The sequence below is a fragment of the Temnothorax nylanderi genome, unplaced genomic scaffold, assembly GCF_030848795.1.
Source record: "Temnothorax nylanderi isolate EJ_2023f unplaced genomic scaffold, tnyl_v1.0 TNYL_tig0176_pilon, whole genome shotgun sequence".
Classification (NCBI taxonomy): Eukaryota; Metazoa; Arthropoda; class Insecta; order Hymenoptera; family Formicidae; genus Temnothorax; species Temnothorax nylanderi.
The window spans coordinates 335306-349044 of NW_027249238.1; the positions used below are offsets into that span (position 1 = coordinate 335306).

The following is a 13739-nucleotide window of genomic DNA, read 5'->3' on the forward strand; positions in this document are numbered from 1 at the left end:
TCTAAAAATGTTCTTGAAATTTTTTAAATGTTTTGATAAGATTATATTTTACATTATAAAAAAATATTCTCTCTATGATGCGTTTTAAATTGTCATCTGATATTGTTTTAGAAATTTGAGATAAGTAGGAAGCTTATTACCATGGATGATACTTTGGAAAAGTTGGGCACTCCAAAAATGTATCGAAAGATGCATGTAATGTCAAAACGAATGAGTATATGTATATAGCCTAACAATAAACTTTTTTTATACAATATGGTTCAGCATAAAAGAAACTGTGCTCAAAGAGATTTTTTTGAGCTCACATAATAAATAATTGTCATATTAGTGCGTTTGTGGATTTATTGTTTATATTCTTCTTGTAATTTGTATAATATATAATATGGTGTACTAGTATAACATATAGTATAGTTTGTAAACACACACGCGTGTACACATATTTGATTTATATTATTTGCATTCTTCTATGTATGTGTCTTTATTGCGTTTCCCCACAGGGTTTACAAGGCATTTTTTTTTTAAAAAGAGGAACGTTCCCAAACCTCTTACAAACTCCGAACTCATATCAAAAACACACGTGTGTTTTTTTAAAATTTGCATTCTTCTATTTTTACAGATTTAAGGACGTTCTCCGGTCCTTATACTAGAGAAAATCGATTTTCTTAGGATTTTCTTGAAACTGTGAATATACGTTAATTTAGGTGTGCTTTATGCGTGGTATAAATTTCAGTACCTCTTCCGGTATAAAAAATAAAGATACTGAGCCTCAAAGTTTCAACTTTTACTAATGAAAAAGTTTTCCAGGCCAAACGGTAAGAGATACGAGGTTGGCCAAGAGGACCAAAGTTGCTCCTCTCGTCGAGTTCTATAAGGAAAAAATGCCAAAACTAAAAAAAATTAAATTTAAATTTTTTTTTGAAACTTTGAGGCTCAGTATCTTTATTTTTTATACCGGAAGAGGTACTGAAATTTATACCACGCATAAAGCACACCTAAATTAACGTATATTCACAGTTTCAAGAAAATCCTAAGAAAATCGATTTTCTCTAGTATAAGGACCGGAGAACGTCCTTAATTGCGATTGTAAGTTTCTTGTAATTAATATAATAATATATAATTCAGTTCTTAACATTTTGAATAAATTTTTTTAAAATTTGATGTTAAAAATTGATGTTATAGTATAGCCTTAATATAATGCACTTTTATATAATCTCTTTTTAATAAAAATTAACAATTTATATTTGTTAATAAATTTATGTCATTTATTGTAAATCATAGATTTTATGATTTATTTCATTAGTTGTGAGACAACATTTGTACAAGTATATTGGTACCAGATTTGACAACGTAAATATACGCATGGCATATGCAATATTTATTAGTGAGAGATAATTACAAACTGAAATATATATATGCAAGAAACCTGTGGTCGCACACATAATAATTTTATTATTAAAACATAATTTTTTGGCATTTTTAACAAATTAAAAAAATTCTATTAAAAACTGACATGCATGTTACACTATTCAATTCCATAATATAATGTTTCTGGAAATAAGTTGTGTCATATAACAATATATAATTTATATTTATTAAAAAATTCGTATTCATATAGAAATTAAATACTTTACTATATGTATATTATAATTTTTGATGAAAAATTATTTGCATAGATACATTGCTGGCATCAGATTTGACAAAGTAACCGCATATGCGATGCTTATTAGTGAGAGAAGGTCATGGGCTGAGAAGTGCATGGAAGAAATCTGGTGGCTATTCTTCATCAATATACTTTATGTACAAGCAAACATTATGAACCTCAATGTAAATTAATACTCGCATATGTTTGAGCGGATATTTTTACGGATTATTAACTAGATATACCTTTTAATAATAAAATTTAATTGACATTTCTATAGGTAAATCATAAAAATAATAAATTATAAAAATTATTTTGACTTTAAAAATTATAATTTTAATTGTGGCCATAGCTCCTCTTCAAAAATATGTTTCTTGACAGGCATATCTTCTTTTAGAATTATCTCGCCTCTTACTTGCGAGTTAAACTTAATATTTACAGCACAAATAACTTTTGAAATGACGTCTTATTTTCTACATTTAATATCACTGTTCTATTATGTATATTGCCATGAATGCTAATGCAGGAAGGAGAAGAAATATATACAAATATATGATTGGTTTAATGTCATATTAGGGGTTATACTTTTTATAAGACTCTATATTGTATAAATTCTATATTGTATTTTATAATTCTTAATTATAGAGACTTACTCTTCAAAAAGATCCACTCAGTAAAAAGTGCTGTTGCTTAATCTTCACCTGTCATAATTGTTATATAAAATAAAATGGTTCAATTAGTAACTGTTCAAAATTAAAAGTTTGCCAAGTATTGTCACTAATACCGTCTGGCAACATCGATCGACACATTCTGTATGTTTATCGACGAATTAAATAATGCATACCATTGATCTAACGACGCATTATTATGTCACCATCATAAATGAGCTATATATTGATAAAAACATGTTCAAATAGCAAGTGACATTAGTTTGCAACAGAAATTGCCAGAGTGATGACTACGATAACTACGGTACAACAGGCAGTACATCCCTTACTTTTGACTTGTGGTGTTTTCGGCATAGGTATCTGTTCGCCGAAGAAATTTTATTTAAATATTCTCTATAACCTGACAGTATGGATTAGTTATGGTTGCCTCTGTTATTATGTGACAACCGCACTTAAAGCAGAAGGCTGGTTTCAATCAATTCCTAATATAGTCCATACACAAATTGGCGTTCTCACTACCATTACTTCTATTGTCATGAGTATACATCAAAACAAGGTATATGTTTATCCAAAATTTATCGTCAAAATATCATATAATTTTTTAACAAAACAATATTCCTTTAAGTAATTTTGTTTACGTAGTTACGTTTTAGAAAATAAATACATTTGACGATCACCTAATGCTTTGGATTGTTGCCTAATACTGTTCAGAAATTTAGATTATTCATGAAAAGACTGGCCGCTGTAGACGACACGTTGGAAGAACTAGGCACTCCAAAGATATATCAAAAACTACACGCATATGCCAAAAGTGTCTTAACTGGATGGTTCGTATGTAGCTACGTGTTGAATATATTTGATACGATATGGTGGTTTCATGTGACGAAGGATCATCGATGTGTGATTATACCTTACATCACAAATCATTTTCATCATGTCAATATATTGACAGATTTATTACTGATGACTTTTTTATGGTTTGTATTATTTCTAAAAAATATATATGTAATATATACTTTATATGTAACTATATTATGTGTAATATATACTTTTTTAATTTATCGTATTGTTATATAATGAAAGAAAGAGGAGAGAGAGAGAGAGAGAGAGAGAGAGAGAGAGAGAGAGAGAGAGAGAGAGAGAGAGAGAAAAAGAAGAAGAAAGACAGCGAAAGAGTGCTACAAATAATGTACATTTTAAGAAATAATAGTATGATCTTCTCTAAAAATATAACATTTAAAAAAAATAAAAGTTTATAAATTTTTCAGTATAAATAATTTACAGAGAAATACATTATATATAAATGTCTTGCACAGACTTACTTATAAATTACTTTGCTGCGAATTATTTCTACAGATAAATATAAATAAACCAAAATATAATATATTTTTGTATGTCTTAATAGTTATTATTAATAATTAATAACATCGTATATTCTAAAACTATATACAATCACTTTTGCTTTGTAACATAGGTATATTGGCACCAGATTTGATAAAGTGAACGAACACATGAAATATCTGATAATGAAAGAAGAATATGGATTAAGATATCTATGGAGAAAAACTGTACCAAGTACTCGTCGATATATCATGTGTACTAATTATAAGCTTGTTCTGTGGACATCAATGTAAATCGGTTTACCAATGTGTTAAAATAGATTATCCATTGATAAAATTGTTATTAATAAAATTGATTTAATAATAAATGTAGAACATACCGACAGAAATTCGATTTATTAAAAGAAATAACAAAATAATTTTAAAAATAAATTTTGTTCTTTTTGTTAGGCATCTCCACTTAGAACTATGTCAAATCGCTCGTGATTTAAATACAATATTTGGACCTCAAATGACTATGGAAATGGCAGCCTATCTAATGTATGTAGCAAGAATGTGTAATTACATTTACAAGCATATACAAACGAAAGGTCGATATATAAGTTCGATATATGATTGGTTTGGTATGTTTTTCACTCTTGCCATATATTTAGCCAGACTTTTCAGTTTAAATTACATCTGTGAGAAAATTAGCGCTAAGGTAAATATCCACATACATGAAGGTGTATATATATGTGTGGATGTGCATACATTACATATATATCTAATAATAAATTTAATTATCAATTTTAGGCTAATAAAATGAAAAAAATAATTCATCAATTGACAGATCATCTTCGATATGCTGATGTTCGTCATGAGGTAAAAAGATTTTAATAATAAAAGGAAACCTTTGTAAAAATTATTTTTCACAACACCTCCACGGAAAGTTCGACTTTCCATGCCTGTAGAGAGGGGCGAAAATGGCCAATTCCACGCCAGGGCTTACTTTCTTCCCTAGGAAGGAAAGTAAGCCCTAGCGTGAAATTGACCACTCTCGCCCCTCTCTACAGGCATGGAAAGTCGAACTTTCCGTGGAGGTGTTGTGAAAAATATCGTGTGCACCTCGGGTCGAAAGCTTTTTCACACTTGTGTGATTTGCCGCCCTCGCCTTCAGCTCTGGCGGCAAACTTCACAATCGTCTGAAAAACGCTACTTTCTCCCCTTAGTGCACAATATACTATTTATTTCTAAACAACAATTCGATATGTATGCAGATCTATCAGTTTTCATTGCAAATAATACATCATCCGCTAAAATTCACTGGACTGGGTTTCTTCCGTTTTGGCAATAGTCTCTTACGAAAAGTTGGTATTTTTTATATTTAATTTTTTATATTTCATTACTTTTATATGCATCATGTTATAAATTAGAAGACTATTTTTTTTTAATATCTTAGGTAACACCTTTAGTATTATGTCCATTCTTGTCGTACATATTGATTTAAAATTGTCTTGATTATTTTATTAGATTTTATTAATATAAAAAATTAAAAATTATACTTTTTTCTAGTTTGTCGTTGCAATTACAACATTTATGATCATCATAATACAGATGTCGATCATACCACCCGAGTAGAAATTGGTCTAGCCATAAACGGCGGAGGATTTTTAAGAAGAAATAAGCACATTGTGATTCCATTTCTTTCCTTGTTCTTCTACAGATTGCTTAAAAAGATTCAAGAAAGTAGTAAAGATTCCTTATATATTTTTCAACTTTATGTGCTCTATATTATTTATATCATATATTAATAAAAAATTATCTTTAACCACAGAAATATTAACTTTTGTATTAAATGTAAATATAAAGTAATTTAATCTAAACCCTTATATATATAGATGTACATACTTCTCTTCCTTTTTTCCTTCTCTGTAAATATATTAAATTAAATTATTATATGTCAAAAGAATTGAACGTATAACAAAATATTATTATTACTTATTATTTATACTTATTCATTATTTTAACATTTATAATTTTATTACACATATACAATATAGAATATGATAAAAAGAACGCGATATATAGAAGAATTCGATTTATTGTATACACAAGTTTTATACCGTTTGACTATCTGATTCTCTTATGTTTATCTTAATTCTTTTGCACTACAGTGACTCTTTTACATAACAAGTATTATATCGAAATATCATAGATAGACTTATTGATATATTACTTATTGATATTTACCGCTGTAACATCTTCAATCATAAGTTTGTATCCTCAAAAAAGATAATTTAATTTCTCTCTCCTGTATTTATGTGAAGTAAACAGTACCGGCGGAAAGTTTTGGGACAACTCTGCACATCAGTCATATTTTTCTTAGTTGATTCGATTAATTGCAACCATATCTAAACTGCGACGTTATATCAAGTTAGGAGACCCCTTTTCCCTCCTTTTCCAAGTTCTTTCGTGTATGATGATAACGACATTCACTGATTCATACTCGTATTGGATGGAAGGCACAAGTGCGCCTTCACGTTGTCCCGAAACTTTCCGCCGGTATACTGTATACTTAAATGTCATATTTTTTTATATTAAGTATACCTAACATCATTAAAGTTTCAATAAAGCAATTACGTGAAAAATTTAAATCTTTTATATATAGTCAAATACTTCTTAATAATCTAAAGTTTTTTTAAATGTCACGTCTTTATATAAAATGTAATATTTTACATTGTAGATAAGTAATTATGTCTCCTTGTTACTGTTTTATAGATAGGAAATGAACTTGAAGCAGATTTCTGTTCTAGATGATATATTTTAGAAGAATTGAGCGTTTAGTGATAATTGTATGAATTGTGTATAGTCTCGCCGCAAATATTTCTAATATAATATGGTATGCAACTTTAAAAGAAATTAATTCTTTATTACTTCTAACTCATATATTAAACCACAGTAATCACATCAACGCGTTTGTGGATTTACTTTCTACTTTCCTTTTACGGTTTGTATAACGTTTGTTTTACATATGATGTGTATATGCATATAGAAAGAGTTAATATATACTGTATGCATTTATGTATATGTATATGGACGCACACACATTTTTGTAAAATGTGTGTTCTGTTTTAAATGTACCCTAGCGGACAACGATTCGTTTCCTGAGGGGTAAGGGGGGAACATGGAGGTCTAGAGGCGTCATTGGTATACTTATATGTCTCCCTCCCCCGTTACCTCAGAAAACGAAATGTCCGCCAATGAACATGGCATCGGAGAGTTACATTCTATTCATAAACTTATTTTTTTATTTTGTTAATAAATTTTAAATGAATAATAAGCGACGGTTAAAACCTTTTAAAGGTTATTCAGAAGAATGACCTCGACAATATATGTCAAGATCATTAAAGGTGGGTCCCTTAAACAGCAATTTACACCTCATATAAAATACTTGGAACCTAACTTTCACGTGGAAAATAAATCCAATTTATTAATTATACTAATTATAAAGATTCATTCTTCCAAAAGGTCCACTTAATGAAAAGTGTCGCTGCTTAATCTTCACCTATCATGCAATTGTTATACAAAATAAAATGTTTTATTCTTGTTAATCACTTATTGGCGAAACAAATATATACTTTTCTGTTATTATACACCGTTGACCTAAAAATCGATGTTTCCATCTTAGTATTATTCATCTTAAGATGTGTTATTGCGAAAAATATTACCACATGCCTCAGTGGTCGAATTGGTACGACGCCCTACACGGTATGAGGGAAGTTCCAGGTTCGAATCCTGGCTGAGGTAATATTTTTCGTAATAAATTTAATAATTTAATTTAATAAAAATGAGATGCTTATACATAAGTATCAAAGATTATATCAATTTAGAAAAGACCAAAACCCATGGTCGAATTGTCACGACATTGCCAAATGTTGTCGATTGAAAATAGAGTTTTTCTTGTTAATCACTTATTGGCGAAACAAATATATACTTTTCTGTTAAAATGTTTTCATTAGTGACTGCAAAAGTTAGTAATAATACTTGGCGTATGCCAAGTATTGTCACTAATATTTTACCGTCTAGCAACATCGTTTTTTTCATCGTGTATGTTTATCGAAGAATTAAATGATTCATGGCATTGATCTAACGACGCATTATTATGTCGCCTTGATAAATAAGCTAGCTATGTTGATGGAACAAGTCCTAATAGTAAGTGACATTAGTTTGCAACAGAAATTGCCAGAGTGATGACTACGATAACTACGGTACAACAGGCGGTATATCCCTTACTTCTGACTTGTTCTGTTTTCGGCATAGGTATCTACTCCCCGAAAAAATTTTATTTAAATATTCTCTATAACCTGACAGTATGGACCAGTTATGGTTGCCTTTGTTACTATGTAACAACCGCACTTAAAGCAGGAGACTGGTTTCTGTCAACTTCTAATATAGTCCATATACAAATTGGCGGTCTCACCACTATTACTTCTATTGTTATGAGTGTATATCGAGATAAGGTATATATTTATCCAAAATTTATTGTCAAAATATTATATAATTTTATAGCAAAGATAATATTCTTTTAAGTAACATTGTTTAGTTACGTTATAGAAAATAAATATATTTGACAACACTGTCACCTAATGCTTTAAATTGTTTCCTAATACTGTTCAGAAATTTAGATTATTTATGAAAAGACTTGCCGCTGTAGACGATACGTTGGAAGAGCTAGGCACTCCAAAGATATATCAAAAACTACGCGCATATGCAAAAAGTGTCTTAACTGGATGGTTCGTTTATAGCTACATGATAAATGTATTTGATACAATATGGTGGTTCCATGCGATGGAGGATCATCGATGTGTAATTATACCTTACATCATAAATCATTTTCATCATATCAATATATTGATGGATTTATTACTGATGACTTTTTTATGGTTTGTATAATTTTTAAAATATTTATGTGTAATATATACTTTTTTTTTATCGTACTATAATGAAAGGAAGAGAGACAGGAAATAAATAGGGTTGTGTGGGGTGATGTGCAACATGGGGTGATGTGCAACGTTTCCGATTCCTGGTCTGCATGTCGACATTTGACAGAACCGCATACTGCCATGTGTTTGTGTCGACAGTACCTTGTTTTAGATAAATAACTCGCGAGATAGTACTCACCCTGGTTTGCTGTACGAAAAGCGAGTTAAATTTCTCGAGCTGAAAGTTTTTTTTGCTTTTCACATTCATAGTGATTTCGTGAATTGGTTTTAGTCATCTTATAGGTAAATATTTTTATATTGTTAGTTTTTCAAGTGCTTTTGATAATCCAAAGCGATTTTGTGATTTCCTTACATTGTGTTGGTGTCACGCCAGTCCGCGAAAAATAGCGTGTTTGGGGTGATATGCAACATGATGTGAAATGTGTCGACATGCAAGGTCGCAACTATTTTACTTGTGACAACTGCGATTTAGATGATGAAAAATAAAGTTTTTTGCGTTTTTTCTTTCATTATATTAATTTTTAAGCGATAAATAAATAAGAAATCAAATAAAAAATGATTTTTTTTTTCAGGTCGATTACAACACAGTGAAATTTTTTGTTCACCAGATTTCGATTAATTTGTATTTAAGAAGCCCAAATTTAACATTTAAGTCGATTGATGTCGATATTCATGCATTTTTTACCTTAATTTTACCTGTGTTGCACATCACCCCAAGAAAATTTGAAAACGCTAAAACAGACGTTTTTGAAAACTCGAAAAATTTTTAGGAAAAATTTAAAATTTTGAAAATCTAATCACGCAGAATTTTAGTATTTTCTTTCCTCTACATTATACAGCCATGATATATTCAAGAATTTGATTTTTGGATATGTTTTCCGAGCAACGAAAAAAAGTGTTGCACATCACCCCACACAACCCTACAACGAAAGAGTGCTTCAAATAATGCACATTTTAAAAAATGGTAGTATGTTCTTCTCTAAAAATATAACATTCTTTAAAAAATGAAAATTTATAAATCTTTTAGTATAAATAATTTACAGAAGAATACATTATAAATGTCTTGCACAGACTTATTTATAAACTACTTCGCTGCAAATTATTTCTACAGATAAATATAAATAAAACAAAATATAATATTACGAGAATTATACGACCGTTATGATATGCAATTAAATAGATTAAACTAAATCGCCATTTACGGTCCGCGCTGGATCTTGGTAGCTTAATTATTATATATTTTCTTTGTGTATTACACATATCTTTTCCAACATTAATAAACTGCGCGCCGACTAGATTTGTCAGACTTATGACACAGTTCCCGTTGGAGTGAAATTTCTTCCCTCCCGATAATTAAATCGATTTGATTTAACTATCTAAATAACTGTAAAGAAATTATTGCGAAAAATATTACCTTAGCCAACGTTCAAATCTGGAACTTCCCTCACTCCGTGAAGGGTGTCGTACCAATTCGACCACTGAGGCATGTGGTAATATTTATCGCAATAACCGGTTAATAATAGTAAATAACTGTAAAGAAATTATTATCTACAGTTATTTAGATAGTTAAATCAAATCGATTTAATTACCGGGAGGGAGGGAATTTCAATCCAACGGGTGTTATAAGTCTGACAAATCTAGTCGACGTGCAGTTTACTAATGTTGGAAAAGAAATGTATAATACACAAAAAATTTATATAATAATTAGATCATGAAGATCCAGCGCGGACCGTAAATGGCGACTTAGTTTAATCTATTTGATAAAATATAATAGGTATATTTCTGTATGTCTTAACAGTTATCATTAATATTTAATAACATCGTATATTATAAAACTATACAATCACTTTTGCTTTGTAATATAGGTATATTGGCACCGGATTTGATAAAGTCAACGAGCACATGAGATATTTGATAATAAAAAAAGAATATAAATTAAGATATTTATGGAGAAAAACTGTACCAAGTACTGGCAGATATATCATGTGTACTGATTACAAGCTTGTTCTGTGGACCTCAATGTAAATAGGCTTACCAATGTGCTAAAATAAATCATTGATGGAATTGATTTAATAATGAATGTAGTACATATCAAATTTGAAAGAAATTTGATTTATTAAAAAAAGTAGCAAAATAATTTTAAAAATAAATTTTGTTCTTTTTGGTTAGGCATCTCCACTTAGAACTATGTCAAATCGCTCGTGATTTAAATACAATATTTGGACCTCAAATGACTATGGAAATGGCAGCCTATCTAATATATATAGCAAGAATATGTAATTACATTTACATGCATATACAAACGAAAGGTCAATATGTACGTTCGACATCCGTTTGGTTTGGTATGTGTTTCTATCTTGCCATGCAATTGGCCCGCCTTTTCAGTTTAAATTACATCTGTGAGAAAGTTACTGCTAAGGTAAATATCCACATATATGAAAGTGTATATGTACATGTGCGTGTGCGTTCATTGCAAATATATGTTAAAACATTTCAAAAAATATATAATATACATATTCATTAATTATATATTATTATATATTTATTAATAGAGTTATACATATAATATTTAATTATACATTAATAAAATCAATTATCAATTTTAGGCTAAAGAAATGGAAAAAATAATTTATCATATGACAGATAATCTTCGATATGCTGATGTTCGTCATGAGGTAAAAAGATTTTAATAATAAGATGCAACCTTTGTAAATCATAATTTATAAATAACAATTTGATGTGTATGCAGATTTATCAGTTTTCATTGCAAATAATACATCATCCGCTAAAATTCACTGGACTGGGTCTCTTCTATTTTGGCAATAGTCTTTTACGAAAAGTTGGTATATGTATATATTTAATATTTTATATTTCATTACTTTTACATACATTATGTTATAAATTAGAAGACTATCAATTTTTTAAATATCTTATATAATCTTTATTATTATGTCTATTTTCCTACATATCAATTTAAAATTGTCTTGATTATCTTATTAACTCTTATCAATATAAAAAATTAATTTATACTTTTTTCCAGTTTATCGTTGCAATTACAACATTTATGATCATCATAATACAGATGTCTGTCATACCAAAAACAGCAAAGGATTTTTAAGAAGAAATAAGCAAATTAGCACTTTCATAATAAGTATAGCATTATATGGTACAATTATTGTTTGTAAAATAATACGTTTTAAATGTATAAAATTATAAATCCCTAATTTATATAAAATAAGTTTCTTCTGGTATGCAATTTTAAAGAAAATTAATTCTTTATTACTTTTAATTCGTATATATCAAATCACAGTAATCATATCAACACGTTTGTGGACTTACTTTTTACTTTCCTCTTATGGTTTGTACAATGTTTGTTTTACACGTATGTATATACATATAAAAATAATTAATACATAGTGCATAATATTATAAAAATATAACTTTCACTAAAATAGTAATTTTTTGCTTTATAACAATAATTATTTAAAAATTATTTTCAATAATAAAGAGAAATTCAAGATTTTTCGTAGTTTTCATATATAATTCTTTAACTGAAGGATTTAAATCATATTAGATATCAGATTTTTTAAATCATGTTAGTTTTCTGATAGTTATCAAGAGACACGATTGTGTTTCATTCTAAGTATAGATATACATGTATTTATACATATATATGCGTACATATATTTAATTAGTATAAAACGCAGTTAAAGCATAACAAGTAATATTTTGCACAAGAATCGATTATCTCAACTGTGTACATCTGCGTTACTGTTTAACGATTTAACGATGCTAATGTGACAATGTAATGAAGTGTCATCTCATCATCGTGATGAATATGACATTTCTATTACGTCCTGACTTTCAGTACGTGCATGAAATCGCGAGATCATGGTCAACACTCTAGAACAGGCTTTACAACCCATTTCCTTAGTTTCTTGTATCTTCGGTTTCGGAGTTCTCAGATATCCCTTCGATCACCCAAGAGTTTGTTTAAGTATTTTTTACGTATTAACTATATGGAGTGGTTACGTTTATGTGTTTTATAATGTGACAAACTTCTTTTCACGGAGAAGTATTATTAAAGGCGGTTTAGAAGTTTTCTTAACAATATTAAATATGACTGTGACGATAATATCTATAACTACTAATTTTCAAAGATATAAGGTATATTTTTTCACTGTTTATGTTGTAATATCCTATATAAGTATAATATTAAAAGTAAAACAAATAATACATATAACTATCTTCCAATCTAAAATTATCTTTATTTTTATCTAAAAATTTTTACTCTCTATTTGGAAACATTTTGATCAAACTTGAAACCAAAGGAATTTATATTTTACGAGACGCAAGATCATTGCATAGATATAAATAAAGTTTAGTATTTTCAAGAATCATTCTGTTTCAGAATATTGATTTTTGCAAAAGCCAAAATTATCAATCTAGTGTACACAATAAATTCAATTTTTAATGCATACAGATTTCATTAATCAGTAATTTACTATAAAATTTTAACAAAATGTATGCTATAAGTCACTGCTTTATTGCATAAAACACACCTTTAAATATGTATCCATATATGCATGTTTTTCAGAGAGATATTCATAACATTATATATTACTTCTACTATTTATCACTATTTTTTATCCTTAGAAATTCCAGATATGTATAAGAAAACTGAGCTTGGTGGATAATACATTAGAACTGCTCGGAACGCCTAAGGAATATCATAAAATACGAAACTCAATGAAGCGTTTATTTATTTCATGGTTTACAATGATGTGTATGACATGGTTTTTCGATTCTTTATGGTTTATAGAGAAACATAATGATATAAGAGCCATGTTTATCCCTATCATTAAAAATTATCCTTTACATATCAATATTCTTATAGATATTATGTATATGTTTCTTTTAAGGTTTGTATATTTTGTTTTTTATAATTATGTTAGAAAAGAGGCTTTATTAGATTTAATAAGCTCATTATTGAAGTCTGTTAATATAATTTAAATTACAAAATTCTTGTAATTTAAAAATGTTATTAATTATGATAATATAATTAATATTAATTGAATTATTTCTTATTCACGCCACCTTTTATAAACAT

At 28.5% G+C, this 13739-nt stretch overlaps 1 long non-coding RNA gene across 1 annotated transcript; it reads left to right on the forward strand.

The window, feature by feature from the left end:
- Positions 1–11233: 11233 nt before the first annotated feature.
- On the forward strand, positions 11234–11752 carry LOC139778237 (uncharacterized). The gene is made up of 3 exons (XR_011719521.1): positions 11234–11304; positions 11379–11468; positions 11670–11752. It is a non-coding gene; the product is annotated as an uncharacterized lncRNA (long non-coding RNA).
- Positions 11753–13739: the final 1987 nt, after the last annotated feature.